General features: G+C 41.0%; 1 pseudogene; it reads left to right on the top strand.

The window, feature by feature from the left end:
* The first annotated feature begins 6,069 nt into the window (after positions 1–6,069).
* On the top strand, positions 6,070–6,955 carry LOC102129699 (putative zinc finger protein 66; annotated as a pseudogene).
* The last annotated feature ends 5,970 nt before the right edge of the window (positions 6,956–12,925 follow it).

The raw sequence follows: 12,925 nt of genomic DNA, 5'->3' as shown, positions 1-12,925 counted from the left end.
GTAAGATTTCTTTTGGACATAGGAACTGCCTGCTTAGTGTTTACCTCTTTTTCTGGGCAATTATCCTCAAATCCTTCCAGGCAATGGGGGTAAATGGGATGCCCATAATATAGAGGTTTGCTCCTTCTTGGTGCCGTCTGTGGGAATAAATAGTATTTTCTCATTCATTTTCAGTGATGTCAGAATGTCCTATGCTCCTTTTGGGTAGAGATATTTTGTTTAGACTAGGGATTCAGTTAACCTTTCCTCCAGGGCCAACACCCCCTTTCCCAAATGCAATCTTATTCCTCAAGGAAACCACACACAAGGATGAACTGCCCACAGACCTTCCAATTAATCCAGAGGTCTGGGCCCCAGGAATACCAGGAAAGGCCGTAATGGCCACGCCTATAGTAATTCAGCTCAAGGCTCCTTCTAGTTATCCTTGCAGAGGACAGTTTCCTCTTCAGTTGGAGGCCAAAGAAGGACTTCGGCCCCTGATTTAAAAATTTCTAAAACATGGACTAATATGCTGTAACTCACCCTATAACACCCCTATCTTAACTGTTAAAAAGACTAATGGAGAATATAGGTTAGTCCAGAACCTGTGAGTCATAAATGAGGCAGTAGTCTATGGAGAATATAGGTTAGTCCAGAACCTGTGAGTCATAAATGAGGCAGTAGTCTGAATACACCCAATGGTCTCCAACCCTTACGTAATTCTAGAAGTACCTCCAGATGCTCAGTGGTTTTCAGTCTTAGACTTCAAAAATTTCTTCTGTATCCACCTAGACCCATCCTCCCAATTTATATTTGCATTTGAGTGGGAGAATGAAAAAGGAAGAAGTTAACAGCTCACCTGGACAGTGCTTCCACAAGGTTTCAGAGATAGTCCCCATTTGTTTGGGCAAACCTTGGCTAGATATTTGCAAGACCTAAGTCTTGATGTGGGAGAGCATCTCCTACAGTACGTGGATGACCTGTTAATCTGGTCCCTAACAAGAGAGTTAGGAATCCAACATCTAAATTTCCTTGCAGACAGAAGGTACAAGGTGTCCAAGGCCAAGACACAGCTACTAAGACAAGCAGTCCAGTACTTGGGGATAATCCTGACCCCCAAAGAACACAAGCTTTCTGCAGAATAGATATAGGCCATCCTTAGAATCCTTACTCCAACCACCCAAAAGCAAATTTGAGCTTTTCTGGGAATCACAAGATATTGCAGACTTTGGACACTGGAATGTGGTGGAATTATTAAATCCTTATATCAGGCTTTAAAAGAAGGGACTAATAGGGAGTCAATCTCTGGGAAAAGAATCAGGAGCAAACCTTTAGGTAGCTAAAAACTGCCCTCTCAAAAGCCCCACCCCTTGAGCTACCCATACTAACCAAACCATTTCAGTTTTTCGTCACTGAAAAGGCAAGGTATAGCACTAGGAGTTCTAACTCAAACCTTTAGGCCAAACATGTTGTAGGTTACTTTTCAAAGAACCTAGACCCAACAGCACAACAGTGGCCACATTGCCTCAAGGTAGTGGGTGCAGCAGCCCTTCTCCTCAAGGGGGCCTTCAATATCACAATGGGACAATCAATCTGGCTCCTAATGTCCCACCAAATAGACCCTTTATTTGATCTAAAAGGATCATAATGGCTCACTGACAACACATTGCTAAAGTACCAAGTCTTGTTGTTGGAAAACCCACAGGTAACAGATGAGCAGCGTTCCACCCTTAACCTAGGCCCCTTACTGCCACTACCAGGAGATGATAACTCAACATATTCATGCTGTGAGATTCTTAATAAAATTTTTGCCAGCTGGGAAGATTTAAAAGATCAGCCCATAGATAATCCAGACAAAATATGGTTTTCAGATGGCAGCAGCTTTGTCAGGGATGGAACTAGATATGCAGGGTATGCTATAGAGGCCCATCACCAAGTTGTAGAGGCCAAAGCTCTGTTCCCAGGGACCTCAGTGTAACTAGCTGAATTCATCACACTAACCAGAGCCCTAAAACTAGGGGAAAGAAAAAGAATAACCATCTATGCAGATTCCAAACATGCCATCTTGGTATTTCATGCCCACATGGCTATCTGGAAGGAAAGAGGCTACCTAACAGTTCAGGATGCTCCTATTAAGTATGGGCCTCAAATCTTAGAGATACTGGAGGCTGTTCATTTGCCCCAGGAAGTAGCAGTAGTGCATTGTGAAGGATACCACAGGGGCTCCTATGAAACTACACAGGGAAATAGGTTAGCTGACAAAAACGCTGAAGATGCAGCCATATCAAATGATACCTTCATGGGAGACTTGTAACCCTCTCTCCCCAGTGAACTTCCCTTTCTCCAGTACACTAAGGAAGAAATAGACTGGGCCACCCAACATGGGTATAAAGAAGAAACCAATGGATGGTACAGATTGGAAGAATTTTTCCATCTACCTCCCAATGGAAAGCCTCCCAGTGAAATCTTTCCATTGGGAGGTAGATGGAGAAATTGAAAGAGAGATAAGAAATTGGCAGGTAGGTGGAGAAAAGTGTGGGGAATCTTGGTTGATGGGAGAATTGATTGTGGGTATATGTTTGGTAAGTTTATTGGTTACAGTCTACAGTGAGAGTCACACTGCAAACTGTACTGAGAAGAGCCCCTACATCTATTCCATTTTCTTCTCAGCCATAATGCAAATAGGGGCTATTCCCATTAAAGTGATATTAGAAAAGATGGGTCCAAAAATGGAACCTCCCAATAGAAAGTCATTAAGAGTTTTTACAACTTCTGCCACCTTGCAAAGGACAGTCTAGGGCAAATTTGTAAATAAGTGTTCAGTGGGTAGGGACTAAACAAAACCATTCAACAGGTTTGTCAAGCCTATACCCTGTGTACCATAAATAATTCCCACAGAGGGAAGCCCCCTCCATTAATAAGTCCAATCCAGAGGAGAGGTACATACCCTGGGGAGGACTGGCAAATGGACTTCACTCATCTCCCTGCAGGCTTCAGGTATAAGTACCCCTTGGTCTGTGTAAATATCTTCACAAAATGGGTGGAAGCCTGCCACAAAGGGACTGAGAAGGCACAGGAGGTAGCTAAATTCATCCTAAAGGAACGCATTCCCTGGTTTGAGATACCCAGCTCATTGCAAAGTGACAATGGTTCATTCTTTATTTCCCAAGTAACTCAACAGGTTAGTAGGGCCCTTAGTAGGCCCTTAGTAGGTATAAAGGCATAAAGTAGGCATCGCTTTGCCTGGCAATCGCAATCTTCAGGAAAAGTGGAAAGAACTAAACAAACCCTCAAACACATCCTCAATAAACTGTGTCAGAAAACAGCACAGCCACGGGTGAACCTCTTACCGTTAGCCCTCCTTCGGAAGCATATTGTCCCTCAGACTCCCTTGCAATTAAGCCCCTTTGAGGCCTTATATGGTAGGCCTTCCTATATTCGGACTTATTACTAGATGAAAAAATTGCCAAAATCACCCACAGTGTCTCTTCTTTAGCAGGCTTCCAACAGGCTTTCCAGCAATTTTGGCTACAAAGAAACCCAAAATCAGAAGGGGAAAAAATACCAGCCTCTGTATCCTCCAGGCTCACTAGTTCTCATTAAAGCTTGGAGGGATGAAGCTCTGAATTCCCAACTAACTCCAGTGTGAAGAGGCCTCTTCACCCCCAGAGCCATTAAAGTACCAGAGATTGTCAGTTGGATACATCACACCTTAGTGAAGCCATGGAAAGGCCCCGAAACACCAGATCGGGAAGCAATGCCCTCAGCTCCAGAACACACTTGTGAGGCACTGGAAAATCTGTAATTCCTCTTTAAGTGAAAGATAAGTAATGACCCTCAACGTCCTTTCTCCTCAGAGTAAGATGATCTTAATATTAGAAATCTTACTCGCAATTGCTCTGATTATTATCACTATTTTAACCCTAACTTGTACACCACTAGGCATTCCAGGGGCAGCTTTCTTTGTGACCAGTTTCTCTCTTCACAGTCGCCTTAGGTTGCCATGGGCATGCTCCTGCTGGTTCTCAATCTCACCCCTTTACTGGCAGCACACTACCATCCTGATTTCCCATTATTGGAAAAACCTCAGTAATTGTTCCAAAGCACAGGATCCCCTTACTCCACCAATTGCTGGTTATGTACCAGCTCTTCTGCTAAAACACCAGGGAGAGCTTATCCAGCCTCACCAAGAGATTGGACAAGTATAGAGGGAGAACTGCATATTTTCTATCAATGGGAGGCTAATGGGAGATGTTCGGGCCTGCAAATAGCCTTCTTGCAAAAGTAAAGCAAGATTTCCCTGGTATCTGCAAGGAACCTCCCAATTTTTGATCCATCTTTTCTAATATCACTTTAATGGGACTAGCCCCTATTTGCGTTATGGCCAAGAAAAATGAAATGGATGTTGGGGCTCTTCCCAGTACAGTTTGCAATGTTACTCTGACCGTAAATCCTAAGCAACAAACTTACCAAACATATATCCACAACCAATTCTACCATCACACAAGATTCCCCAAACCTTCAAATATTAACTTTCCTCTGGGAACTTTGCTAGATAAATCCACCCAGTTTTGCCAGGGACACCCAAGCTCCTTCAGTAGTCAAAATTTCTCATTCCGGCCTGCTGATACAACCAATGCCTGCAAATTACCAACCTCAGCTCTACAGAAGAATGGGTTCTATTGGACCAAACTCAAAATTCTCTTTCTTAGGAAAATAAAACCAAGGGAACTAAACAGAATCAAAGCCCACGCACATAAGTCTTAGCAGGCATGACTATAGCCACCAACTACCTGCGTGTGTTGGCAGCCTTGGCATGTCTTGGAGCTGTCCTCACCCCCTTGTTTCATTTTTACATCTCTACTTATCTTAAAACCCAAGGAGCCTTCTATGTTTGTGGCCAGTCAGTTCACCAGTGCCTCCCCACTAACTAGACTGGAACTTGTACTATAGGCTATGTATCCCTAGACATCTTCATAGTCCCTGACAATCTCTCTCTTCCAGCACCAATCTACAGGCATTCTATCTACAGGCATTCCAATTAATTCTCCTTCTCACAGGACTTGTTTTATAGCCAGTATGGGAACCAGAATTGCTAGAATCACAAAAGCCTCCTTGACCCATAGCCAGCCCTCAAGGGAAATAGCCAAGAACATTGATGCCATGGCTAAAACCTTAACAACTGTGCAAGAGCAAATTGACTCTTTAGCAGCTATAGTCCTCCAAAATGATCAGGAATTAGATAAGTTAACGGCAGCACAGAGAGGAATTTGTTTAGCCTTAGATGAAAAATGTTGCTTATGGGTAAATCAGTCAGGAAAAGTACAATATCAGACAACTCCTAAATGGAGCCTCCCGTTTACTGGAACAAGCCTCTCAGGGTTGGTTAGATTTGGAAGGAACCTGGAAATGGTTCTCCTGAGTTATTCCCCTTTTAGGGCCACTTGTTAGTCTCCTAGTTTTGCTCCGTTTTGGGCCATGTCTTCTAAATCTAGCAACCTGATTTGTCTCCTCACACCTTCAGGCCATCAAGCTCCAGATGATCCTCAGTGAGAGATACCATCCTCTCAATATTCAAGAGTCACACTCTGTCTCCACTGCTCCGTGTCCTCAGCTCCTAGAGGCCCAGCCTCTGTGGCCCTGTTACCTTCATGTATTGGAAGATCCACAATTAAGAGGCCAGGACTCCCTGGAAGCCAAAAATGAGTCTCACTCTGTTGCCCAGGCTGGAGTGTAGTGGTGTGATATTGGCTCACTGCAACTGCTGTCTCCCGGGTTCAAGCGATTCTCCTGTTTTAGCCTCCTGAATAGCTGGGATTACAAGTGTGCACCACCACACCTGGGTCAGAAAAACTGGGAAAAACACAGGCTCTTCCACTTACTGGATATTTTGACAAAATATCTTCCTTCTTTGGCCAAAAACATTGACATTATTGATAAGCTTGTTAGAAATTCAAAAAATTAGACTTTATTCCAGATCTTCTGGGAAAAAAACCCTGTATAACAAGGGGCCATTGCAATTCAGAGACGTGGCCATTGTGGCCATAGAATAGTCTCTGGAGGAGTGGCATTGCTTGGACACTGCACAGCGGAATTTATATAGGGATGTGATGTTAGAGAACTACAGAAACCTGGTCTTCCTTGATATTGTTGTCTTAAGGCCAGACCTCATCACCTGTCTGGAGCAAGGAAAAAAACCTTTGACTATGAAGAGACATGAGATGGTAGCCAACTCCTCAGTTTTGTGTTCTCATTTCACCCAAGATCTTTAGCCAGAGCAGAGCATAAAAGATTCTTTCCAAAAACTGATACTGAGAAGATATGAAAAATGTGGACATGACAACTTATAGTTAAAAAAAGGCTGTGAAAGTGTAGATGTGTGTAAGGTGCACAAAAGAGGCTATAATGGACTTAACCAATGTTTGACAACTACCCAGAGCAAAATATTTCAATGTGATAAATATGTGAAAGTCTTTCATCAATTTTCAAATTCAAACAGACATAAGATAAGACATACTGGAAAAAAACTTGTCAAATGTATAGAATGTGGCAAAGTTTTCAACCAGTCCTCAAACCTTACTAGACATAAGAAAACTCATACTGGAGAGAAGCCCTACAAATGTGAAGAATGTGGCAAAGCCTTCGAATGGTCCTCACATCTTTCTACACATAAGATGATTCATACTGGAGAGAAACCCTACAAATGTGAAGACTGTGGTAAAGCCTTTAACTGCTGCTCTAACCTTGCTCCACATAAGAAAATTCATACTGAAGAGAAACCCTACAAATGTGAAGGATGTGGCAGGGCCTTTAAGTACTTCTCTTCCCTTACTACACATAAGATAATTCATACTGGAGAGAAACCCTACAAATGTGAATGAAGGCTGTGGCAAAGCCTTTAACTGCTCCTCTAACCTTATTACACATAAAAAAATTCATACTGGAGAGAAACCCTACAAATGTGAAGAATGTGGCAAAATCTTCAGTTGGTCCTCTATGCTTACTACACATAAAATAATTCATACTGGAGAGAAACTGTACAAGTGTGAAGGATGTGGCAAAGCTTTTAACCAGTCCCACAACTTTTTCTTCATATAAGAAAATTCATATTGGAGGGAAACCATACAAGTGCGATAAATGTGGCAAAGCCTTTATTTCCTCCTCAAACCTTAATAGACATAATTCATATGGGAGAGAAACCCTACAAGTGGGAACATGTGCAAAGCCTTTAAGCACTCCTCTACGCTTACGAGACATAAGATCATTCATACTGGAGAGAGACCCTATGAGTTTGATGAATGTGGGAAAGCCTTTAACCAGCTATCAACTTTTACTAAATATGAGAATTTATATGGCACATAAACTCTACAAATATAAAGAATGTAACAAAGCTTTTAGGAAGTTCTCAACCCTTATTATACATAATTCATACTGGACAGAAATCCTACAAGTGTGTAGGATGTGGCAAAGCCTATAACAGGTTTTCTTTTCTTTTTTTTTTTTTTTTTTTGAGACGGAGTCTCGCTCTGTCGCCCAGACTGGAGTGCAGTGGCCGGATCTCAGCTCACTGCAAGCTCTGCCTCCTGGGTTTATGCCATTCTCCTGCCTCAGCCTCCCGAGTAGCTGGGACTACAGGCGCCCGCCACCACGCCCAGCTAGTTTTTTGTATTTTTTAGTAGAGACGGGGTTTCACCGTGTTAGCCAGGATGGTCTCGATCTCCTGACCTAGTGATCCACCTGTCTCGGCCTCCCAAAGTGCTGGGATTACAGGCTTGAGCCACCGCGCCCGGCCTATAACAGGTTTTCAATTCTTTTGTTTTGTTTTGTTTTGTTTTGTTTTTGAGATTGTTTCACTCTTGTCACCAATGCAACAATCTTAGCTCACTGCAAACTCTGCCTCCTAGGTTTAAGCCATTCTCTTCCCTCAGCTTTCCTAGTAGCTGAGATTACAACTGCCTACCACCATGCACAGCTAATTTTTTTATTTTTAGTAGAGACACGCGATTTTGCCATGTTTGCCAGGCTGGCCTTGAACTCCTGACCTCAGGTGATCCACCTGCTTTGACCTCCTATAGTGCTGGGATTATAGGCGTGAGCCACGATGCCCAGCCACAAGTTCTCAATTCTTAAGAGACTTGGTGATAATTCATGCTGAAGAGGAACTCTACAAACCTAAGAAATGTGACTGACAGTGTTTTTACCAACACCTCCAACTTCTCTATACATAAAAATAATTATACTAGTGTGAAACCCTAGAGATATATAAAAGGTGACAAAGCCTTTATATGGTTGCCACACTTGATTGTAGGTAAGATAATTCATACTGGCAAAACTCCTACAAGTGTGAAAAATGTGGCAAAACTTTTCATCAGTTCTTATACCTTATTTCACAGGAAAGCTAGTATCCTTGAGAAAAATTGTACAACTATAAAGAATATGGAAAACCCATTAATTCGTACTCACATTTTACTCGACATAAAAAGTTCCTTTTAATAAAAGCATTAACAGTGCAATTACAGTCAAGAAATCTTTCAGATAGTATAAGCCTTTAAAGTGAAGAAGAGTATTGGGAAGACAACTATTACAAATATAAAGGGGGTTATAGTACATTTGCTTGTATCACAGATCCTATTGCACACATTTTTACTAGAGGAAAACCCTGTAGCAGTTGCTCAAGCTTTATTCAACATCAGGGAATTTATATTGGAGATGAGTCCTGCAAATGTAATAAGTTTAGAAACACTGATTTTTTCCCAGAAACTACAGCCTAGAAAACACCAGAGAGTTTATACTAAAATATAAATTTGCAAATGCGGTAAATATAAAAAAAATTAATTCAAAATAGAATGTATTTAAATATCAGAGAATTTACAGTAGAATAACTAAGCCACTGACACTTCAGACATTACACTAAATCAGAGTGTTGGGTATAAAAACGAATCCACAACTACAGTTTTTAGATACATGATTTGCATGTAACTTTAAAAGGAGTGGATTTTTGGAAGCATTGTAATTACATTGAAAGTATACTTGTTTCCTTGAACAAAATTTTTTTAAAACTGCAAAAAAAAAAAAAAAAAGAGTCACACTTCTTTTTTTTTTTTTTTTTTTGAGACGGAGTCTCGCTCTGTCGCCCAGGCTGGAGTGCAGTGGCGCGATCTCGGCTCACTGCAAGCTCCGCCTCCCGGGTTCACGCCATTCTCCTGCCTCAGCCTCCCGAGTAGCTGGGACTACAGGCGCCCACAACCGCGCCCGGCTAATTTTTTGTATTTTTAGTAGAGACGGGGTTTCACCGTGGTCTCGATCTCCTGACCTTGTGATCCGCCCGCCTCGGCCTCCCAAAGTGCTGGGATTACAGGCGTGAGCCACCGCGCCCGGCCAAGAGTCACACTTCTACAGAGGACCACTAGACTGTCCATCAGTGAGACACGAAAGAAGCGAAATCCTGCCCCTGTCTCCCCTGGACCTTGCTGGATACCACTTTCAACAACCCACAAAGCCACCCTGCCCTGACAGCAAGAGGCCAAGACCCACAGAACAATCATCACTATCCTTCTGTCAGCAGGAAGTAGTTACGAAGACTGACCTTTCTTTGTCCATTTTCCCAAAGAACTGGGTTAGGAATGTTAGAGTAGGTAGTTTGGCAGATACGAACAGGGCAAAAGAGGCACCTATCCCGCCGCTGCTTCCATGAATCTCAGGCGACCATCAGATGATCAGGCGATCAGGTTATGGCCAGGTGGTTGTTAAGCTGACTCACTAAAATAGTAATTGGTGGCAGCTGATGCCAGGGACAGGCAGGTTCCCAGTAGATTGAAAACACCTGAAACATGATCAGCAGCTTCCCGATAAGGTCTCAGGAGTTGGGTGAGTGGGCCCGAGCATGCACACTAAGAGGCAAAATGGTGGAGTTTAACTGGTATACGAGCTTCCTCTAGGAATGCTCAACTGGTAAGGGAAAAATGCCTCAAGTGAGCACACACAAAACTTCAGTAAACACATTGCATATGCAGCCCCTCTCAAGTGCTGGCAGGCCACTGCAAAGGTGGATATCCCACCTTAAGGAAAAATCAAGGAAGGAGAGCTGCAAACCTCAGAACTACTCCAATGTATAAAAACCCCAAGTGAAGGATGGGATGAGGCACTTGGGTCTCTTAAATTGCCCGCTTGACCCTCTTCCAAGTATACTTTCTTTCCTTCACTCCTGCTCTAAAACTGCTTAAAATAAACTCTCATTCCTGTTCAAAAACTTGCCTTGGTCTCTCACTGTACCTTATACCCCTTAGGTAAATTATTTCCTTTAAGGAGGCAAGAATCAACTTGCTGCAGACCCATATGGATCCACCACTGCTAACAATCCTAGAGCTAACTACCATGTTAGTTTTTGCTCTGATGTTTACTATTTCCCTTCTTGAACTTTCTTTGATCTTACTTTGCTGTTTTTTTCTATCAACAAAAGGATGATATTACCTCTTTAATATCAGTCTTTCTTCTTTTCTAATATATTCATTTAAGAGTATAAATTTTACTTAAATTTAATTTTGGTTGTTTCCTATAAGACTTTATCTGTTGGAAAACTTTCATTCAATTAACACCACTTTCTTATTTCCATTTTACTTCTTTCTCTTTTTTGACTCACGGATTATTTAGAAATGTTACATAATTTTTCAACATGCAAATTTTCTAGGTTTGTAAAAAATTGAATCTAAGCTTGATTGCATTGTAGTCAGACAATATATACTATTATCAAGACTCGCTTGATAGCCAGGTATATAGTCAATTTTTGTAGATGCTCCTTGTGAGCTTGAAAGAATGTGTTATCTGCATTACTGAATTACTTGGCAAAAGGTTCTATATAATTCTGTTAGGTTAAGTTTGCTAATTGTGTGTTTTAGGTGCTCTCTATTCTCACTAATCTTTTAAAAAAACTTTTCTAGTTCTACCAATAAACAATGAATGCAAGTTAAAATCAACTATGATGACAGTATGACTCTTTGTATTTTTCTTGTAGTAGTTCAGCAAATTTTTGCTTTGTATATTTTAAGGTTGTATTAGAAGGAAAATGTACACTTAAAATCACTCTACCCCATCTCTACTAAAAACACAAAAAATTAGCCAGGCGTGGTGGTGGGCGCCTGTAGTCCCAGCTACTTGGGAGGCTGAGGTAGAAGAATGTCGTGAACCCAGGAGGCGAAGCTTGTAGTGAGCAGAGATCGCGCCATTGCATTCCAGCCTGGGCGACAGAGTAAGACTCCATCTCAAAAATAAATAAATAAATAAATAAATAAATAAATAACATAAAAAGAAAATCACTATATCTTCTGGGTGGTCCCTTCTATCCGTGTTAAAACTTTTACTCTCAAAATCTATTTTGATTGATAACAGTATAGTTCTTCCCACCCTTGACTCCTTTTAAGGTCTTTGAGTTTGATATTCTGCAATGTCACCAACATATGGCTAGGTATGCATTACTAAGTCTCAGTATGATTAAAATATTTTCTCTACCCTCCTCTTTTCTTTTTTTCCTTTCCTTCTGGGGATCCAATTTGTCCTACGCTAGATCTTCTCACTTTTGGCCTCCATGTCTTTTTTAGTTTCCATCTCTCAGTTTCTCTGTGTTACACTGAGTATAATCTCCCATGAACTATTTTTCATTTCACTAATTATCTTTTCAGATCTGCTTCATTTCCTGTTAAATCCATCCATTAAAGATTTTTGTTTCTCTCTTTCATTTTCTTTTCTTTTCTTTTTTTCTTTTGGTCTCTAATGTCCTTGACACAACCCCACATTGCTTCCTAAAAACTGACCTCAAAAACTTAAGAATGAATTCAGGTCCCTTGCCAATAATTAGCCAAATGCATCACATAATCCATGACTTTATTTGAGCCTAAGCATGTTTTGGCCTGTCTTTATTTGCAACCTACATGGCCTCACTAGTCATCCACCTTTAGAGGGTATATTTAGAGGCTTTGTGTGGGGCCAGGTGCAGTGGCTCATGCCTGTAATCCCAGCACTTTCGGAGGCTGAGGCAAGTAGATTGCTTGAGCCCAGGGATTTGAGACCAGTCTGGGTAATGTGGGGAAACCCTATTTATATATATATATATAAGCTGGGTGTGGTGGTGCACGCCTGCAGTCCCAGCTACTCAGGTGCGGGGATTGCTTAAGCCCAGGAGGTCAAGGCTGCAGTGAGCCATGATCACACCATTGCACTCCAGCCTGGGTGAAAGAGAGAAATCCTGTCTCAAAAAAAAAAAAAAAAAAAAAAAAGGCTTTGAGTAACTATCCCAAGGCATTTGAGTCCTGAAGATTAGAAATCATCCTCATAGCCTTTCCAATGGAGTAACTCTTTTGGTGTGCTTTGAAATTAAAAAGTGGAAAATGTTTCCCTCAGATTGTGAGAGCCTTTACAAATGTATATTTGAACAATTTTTAAGCTGCTGTACCTCAATAATAAAATGTTTCCTGGCTACTCATTAAGTTTTAAATTTCAATTACTAGATTTTCATTTCTAAAAGTTCAATTTTATATTTTTCAAATCTGCTGCAATTTTTTAATACAGTTTACTGTATCCTGGGTTTAAAATTGTCTTCTATTTCTTTAAACTCTGTAGGTATAGTTATTGAGCCTCTATTTGATCATTTCTGTATTTGGGGTCTCTGCAAGTCTGTTTCTGCCATCACTTGTTTCTGCTGGCTTTTGTTTCTCCTGCTCTATTTCTTTGGTTACTTATTTATTTATTTATTTATTTACTGTGATTTGTTGCTCATTGCTTAGATAATTATTTGTTAGGTTTCTTAAGATCTAGGATAAAATCCAGAGAGGATATGTGTTTGTTTCTGCCAGGTGAGTAAATATACTACAAATATGGTATGACTTTATACTAAATTTATAGCTTGAGTTTTTTTTTTTCCATTCAATTAGTGAGAATTTGACTCAAAATCTGA

The sequence above is a fragment of the Macaca fascicularis genome, chromosome 3 (genome assembly GCF_037993035.2).
Source record: "Macaca fascicularis isolate 582-1 chromosome 3, T2T-MFA8v1.1".
Lineage (NCBI taxonomy): Eukaryota > Metazoa > Chordata > Mammalia > Primates > Cercopithecidae > Macaca > Macaca fascicularis.
Note: the sequence above shows the minus strand (reverse complement) of the source record. Positions and strands in the feature narration are given on the sequence as shown.